The following is a 6,270-nucleotide window of genomic DNA, read 5'->3' as shown; positions in this document are numbered from 1 at the left end:
ATTAGGCAAGACCTTACTGAAACATGTTTGCGTGTTCTAAACCAAGATTTTTAAGAATATTGTAACAAATTATGTGGAATGATTGTGTAGTTTCTATTTCTAGCCAGCATTAGTCCCCTTACTTTTCAGGAACAGGAAACCAAATCAGTGTTGGCTGGAAAGAGGGTTGGAGTGAGGGCAGCAAGGCTACTAATTTGGCTTGAATATGTACTTCCAGGTTAGCCAGTGGAGCAGATACATCCACTTTGGTATCTGGCGCTTTGGAGGAGGAGGAGGAAAAGGAGGGTATCTGGTGCACCTGCATAGTAGCTATATGGCGATGTGTACTTAGCGGGTACAGCTTCAGGAGTGATGGAGGTGGAAAACAAAAGGCAGTTCACCACGATGTGCCCGTAATTACATTCAAGGGAGGAATGCCCAGGTGTCTTCTGGGTCTCTGAGAGCTTTCTCCTGTAATCAGAGTGCGTTGCAGTCAGTAGATCAGGATGTCAGTTTTACTGAATTTTATAGAAGTTATTTTCTAAATGTAGAAAGTATCTTTAGTTTGAAAATAATGTAATCTTTGTAACACTGGCTAATGTAGCTTTACAACTGTAAGTTTCGTACTCTGTATAACGGAACAAAAGGGCACAGCGCAATTTGGTAGCTGCAGGTTTATCGATCTTGTAGCCCGTTCAGCTAAAGGCATTGGTTGTCACAGCCTGCTGTGTGATGCATGGGTCATTTTTCTATTAACGTGTGTACTGAGTTGGATGGTTGACTGTAAGGATACTACAGGTCTATTCATGTACTAAGTATTTCTCATTATTTCATTTTAATTTATTTGCTCCAGTCTAGATACGTAGCTTTTCACTTCAGCTCCATGGTATACTGATTTTCCTGCGAGTCAAGTAAGCAGCAATTTTTTTTTTTCTTGGTTGGTTGGTTGGTTTGATTTTTCTTTTTTTGTAGGGAAGGCAGGTACCTGCTACACCATCTGATTTAACATATGTAATTGGTCCAGCAGATCTATAGGCTCCCATCAAGACAATAGGCAGCACAACATCCCTCCTCACAAATGAGACTGGTTGTGCGTCCTAGCTTCTTGAGAATGTGCGTGTTGTAACAGTCGTGGTACTTTTTCTACCATTGGAATGCACTTCAGGATGTTCAGCCATTTGGCCTGCTGGACTGGTTAACTGCTGGACTGTTCAGCTTCTCCAGGTTACACTGAGGTGCTAACATGCTTAATTTTAATAAAGTATATTTTGTTTTGTTATGTTTCCTGCTTCCGTGCTGTGTATGTGTATATATATTTCTGAAAGGTCAGTGGCTGTAGCTTGTCTTCTCTTTTGCACCATTTGTTTATTCTTCATGAATTCCACAGCTGTAACAGCACAAATATCTTTACATTCCTGTAGGGTGAGGAAGAGAAGTTAGAGTTCTGTTCAGGGTGTTACATTCCTGCCCACACAGGGGTTACACACACAGGAGTTACAGCTGTTCCTATGAGCAAAGGGCTGTTAGGACAGGATTTCTATCTAAATAGCCAGGAGGAATTTGAGCAGTGAAAACCAGGCTTCCCTTCCTTCCGCTGGAGGGACAACAGGACTCTCCCACATTATGTGTAGTGGAGGAAGGAGAAGGGACAGCCTCTGTGAAGCAGCCTAGCGCAGGGAAGAGCTAGCACATAGTATCTCTGAATTTGTAACTCCACTTCTCAGAGTTCCTAATTTCAGATTGTTTTAGAGCTATTAGTCTTGAACAATCGTAAGCAGCAAAAAAATTCAGCTGGGCCTCAAGCATCACATTTTCAGGTTGAACTGGGAATATTACGTGAAGCAGTGTGGCAAAAGCAAACACTTTTTCTCATGCACACTTCCCTGTTTGCCACTAAATTAAGGCAAGCGAGTAATGGTACTGGCAGTGAATTAAGAGGCTAATTCTGTAGGAAAGCTTCTTAGTATGCTAAAAGACTGCATTACTGCTCTATGCAAATGCTTTTTCTGCCACTTCAGCTCCTCACCTTTCTGCATCCTGTATTCTAATCTTACCTATATCCTCGCCATATTTTTCTTCTACCAGCTTCAGCTGTTGTTGGTTGCCACATTCCTCTGTGTGTATATTATCAAACGTTAGCCCTCCAAGGGGAGTTGAAGAATCTTTAAAATAGCTTTTATGGTTCTAAGGGAAAACCTTGATTTCATGTTTATAACAGTCAATCACTCCTAAAGATTAATAGTAATGTCCTTTCTGGGTTCTGTGCCTATTTTTAATTTTTTCTGTAGTAACAGGGTAGCCTTTAACCTAGAGGGTTAATAATTTTATTTTACTTAAGACGATGCATTCTTGCTCATCGTCCTCAAGCTGTAGGGCTCAAGTGCTAAACAAGTCACATATTCCCTAAGTAGCCTGTATCCAGTGTCATGATACAAGCTCACCAACCAGTTCAGCTTTCCAGTTACACAAGAAATCTAGAAATATAACTCCATCTATGGCACATTTGGCCACGCACTCCTAAACTCCTGACAGCATGGATGAGGCTAACGCAGGATGCCTATAATGGGGAGAGCTGCTAGGCAGGCTATCAGCTGGCTGATGGCATTTTCGACATCTGTAGAAAGTTTCTGGTTGTTCCTTCCCTGGTTTCCCAAACCAGCTGACAAAATCACACCATGACTGGTTGAAGCTCAGGCTAGACTGAGTAAAAACAGCATTCTAACATTCACAGTCTTCACCTAATGGCTCTATGCATGTATGCAAGCTATGCGATCCAAACGTCCAGATTAAACAGAAGAACTGTTTTTCCAAAGGTGCCGTTACCTCATCACCTGGCTCTACCTGAAGCATTTGCACTTCCAAGGACTAAGGTTTTTGAACTTTAATAAGGTAAAAATCAGACTTTGTGAGAACGGAGGATAAAAAGAGTTTTGGCGATGGGGCCCTGTGAGAGCAAGGTGGTGAGCTGTAGCCTGAGCTCTGTGTTAAGTTCTTCATGATCAGATATGGATGGGAAAGGACAGAGGGGCTCTTATGTGACAAGAAAAGTTAACAAGCTGAACCAAATGGGAGAAAGACAGAGAAGCTTCTCTCCAATGCAAACCACTCTTCTGTAGGTGAAATCCTAACCAATTTCTTTGCACATGCACAAGGCTTGCTCAGTTCACCTTTATTTCAGAGATCAGGATCACTCCCATTACATTTTGGGCAGACAACTATTTTCATGACTTCTAACACAGCATCTTTCGCAGGGTGAGTTTCTCCATGAGGACTATCCTTTGGTGTTCTGCCCAAACTCTTCACCTGCAGTTCTTCTCTGCCATTGTTGGAAGCCATTGTGTTGGAGGTCAGTGTGTTCCCATGCCAGCTCCACCTCTGTCTCCCCATCTTGAATCCTGCCTCCAGCTTCAGAAACTGCCTCCTCTTACAGCCCTTCCCACTGTTCCTACCTTTGCCCAGGGCCCTGATGTGACAGGGCAGAAATTACTGTGCCAGTGAACATCATTATGCAGAGGCTGGGGACTCCTCTGGGAACTAGCGTGCTAGAAAGCATAGACTGATAGACTGGATGGCAGATATCTCTCTGATACAGCCTCAGACCTCTCTGCTCTCTATACAGACAGCAGAAATGCTGAAATTCTGGGCTAAATCAGGGATAAATTGAGACAAACAGTGCCACCAACCCCAACCTTCTGCTCCTTGTTCTTACTTTCCTTCTCTGCATCTCACATGGCCTTTTTTTTACCCTCATTACAAGGGCTGTTGAGGCCCATTCTTGGGGCTGGCTCCCCTCGCTATTCTTGATCAGAGCCCAGGTAGTCTGGTGGGCTCATTGTATCATTCCCAGATCCAGAAAGCAGCAGCTGCTGCCTCCCAGGACCAACAGTAAGGAGGAAGCATCCAAAGCTTTCACATTCCTCCTGAGCAGAACACGGGAGCACTCCCAGGATCCCAGTGTCACAAATTCATCACTATCTAAGGGCTGGGTGAGAACCAGGCAATGAAAATTTGCTCCACTCTGATCAGGATGGATGCTACTGAGCCAAGTGTACACTTCTGTCATGCACTTCATAGCACAGTCCCATCTTCATTGCCTTGATGATTCTATGGTTTTTCGATTGCAAGATTTTTAGGGTAAAAAATGTCTCTCTTGTCCACTTACAGTGACCAGCAAAGCAGGGCTTTGAAGCTGCCTGGGCTCCTAAGTGATACCCCTCTTAATCTCTGCTAAAAAAATAAAGAATCGGCATCATTCAGCTGCTGGCCTATCAGTTCTCACTTCAAAAGGCTGGTTGTTTCCCCACAGAAATACAACAGTTCAGATAGGGGTGCTGGGACAGCCCAGAGACCAGATGGGCAACCACAAGGCACCAGCTGCATCTGTGCCTGTTCCACAACTCATCTGGAAATCACTGTGTGGGAAAAGGAGAAAAATGGCGTGCTCTTGCAGGCAGCGAGGTTACCATCTGCTGACGGACCTTCACCACTTCCCTTCTCTCTGGAAACACACTTTCTGATGGAATATGATTTAGGAACGGCTCTCACACAAGCAAAACATTCCTAAACCCAGCTACCTTCTCCTCAGGATGCTCCATTCAGCCCCCAGCATCTCATTTCTACTTTTCTTCCCAAATCATACAGCAATTCTCCCTCAAAAAATTAAAAACAACACTGCACAGAGCAGAAAGGGGCAACTAGCAATACCTACTGCACTGTAGTGGCAACTACAGGAACAGCAGAAGGAAAATCAACACGATGCTATCCTAAAGCCTGCAAGTTCCAGGCCTGAGTCCTATGTTTGGAACAGACTCTGCAACACATCAGCTAGAAGAAGGGACGCCGGGAGGTCCATATCATGCAAATCCTTCTCATGTCTTTTCATCTGGTCAGGCTGGCTGTGCACAAACTCTGTAAATAACACCTGTGTAAATGTCACTGGCTCTACAATTTAAAAATTTAAAAAAAAGAGTTTGTTCATGATACAAATCCTTGAGCTGAGTCCACAAAGAACTGTGATCAGGACAATGCCAGTCATTCCACCGACATCTTCCCCCCGCTGTGGGAGAGACATCAGTCACAGCCACAAGGTACAGAGCACCTGAACGCATCTCAGACTGGCAGCTGGAGATCTGACAATGCCATGACAAAGGCAATGAAAAAGCTTAGCATTTTCTCCCAGACTTGAACCAGCACCTCAGTCATAAAAAATGTCAGAGAGAAGGGGGGCGGTGGGGGGAAATCACTTATTTCTTGTTCAGCTTCTCTTCACCTGGGCTCAGTGGAGTATCAGCTGCCTGCAGTCTGTTTCCAGGCCATGTGGGATAAGAAGCCATGAGATAGTGACCAACAGAGTGTTGGCAATCAGGTTTGCCTTTTTCCAACAGGACAAACTTGTTGGAAGACAGTGCAACATCAAGAGTCCAAGAAGGAGGCTCAGTGTCCACCACCTCCATCTCCTTCCCAGCACTGCTTTCAGCAGCAAGTCTGGGCAGATGCTCTGCCGACCCATCTCTGTGCAGGGCTGCGCAGTGCCAGCGCTCTATGGAGCAGACAGGTACCGCTTGGGTTTGCCAGCAGGACCTGGGGACCTCCCAAGCTGGGCCAAAGCACCAGGACAGGGCAGCTGCTGCCCTTCCAGGCACGGCCCTGTGAGCTAAACCACAAGGAAAGCTGTGGCACCCCAGAGCGCCCGGGGCTGCTGCTGGGGTGGGCGCGCAGGCTTCCAGGAGGCCCAATAATCAGGATTTATCTGAAGGCATTTTTCTACAACCCAACACCTCCAGTGCTAACTTCTTTCACTGCAAACAAGCCAAGCGCGTACTTTAAAAAAAAAAAATAAAATATTTTCTTCCACCCACTGTATAGCTCTTGTTAGGAGAGCTACAGCTCCCTCGGGACGTGGAGTTGTGGCCGCGGCTCGTTGCCCGCTTCCTCGCCCCGGGCCGCTGGGCCGCCGCGGCGGAAGCCCTTCCGGGGGCAGGGGAAGGAGCCCTGCCCAGGGGCAGCCCCTCACCGCCACAGGCCCTAGGCGGGCTGCGTGTCCCCGCAAGCCGCCAAGGCCCTCTTACAGAGCGGCGGCGGCAGCGGTTACCCGCCTGGCACGCGGTACCCCTCTAAAGCGGGGACGCTCGCCTTCCCCGCCCCCGCCCTTCCCTGCTCCGCCACCATCCCACAGTGCTCCGGGACGCCTCCGGCGGGGCCAGCACCGCACGGTCCCTTTTCCCTTCATTCAAATGAGGCGAGGCGGACGGCGGCGCGGGGGACGCCGGGAGGTGTAGTCCTCTTCGCCCC

At 47.0% G+C, this 6,270-nt stretch overlaps 1 long non-coding RNA gene across 1 annotated transcript; it reads right to left on the bottom strand.

The window, feature by feature from the left end:
• Window positions 1-916: 916 nt before the first annotated feature.
• On the bottom strand, window positions 917-6,126 carry LOC129785657 (uncharacterized). The gene is made up of 2 exons (XR_008749822.1): window positions 5,838-6,126; window positions 917-1,394 (listed from the first exon to the last, which is right to left on the bottom strand). It is a non-coding gene; the product is annotated as an uncharacterized LOC129785657 (long non-coding RNA).
• Window positions 6,127-6,270: the final 144 nt, after the last annotated feature.

This window comes from Falco peregrinus, chromosome 14 (assembly GCF_023634155.1).
Source record: "Falco peregrinus isolate bFalPer1 chromosome 14, bFalPer1.pri, whole genome shotgun sequence".
NCBI classification, from domain to species: domain Eukaryota; kingdom Metazoa; phylum Chordata; class Aves; order Falconiformes; family Falconidae; genus Falco; species Falco peregrinus.
Note: the sequence above shows the minus strand (reverse complement) of the source record. Positions and strands in the feature narration are given on the sequence as shown.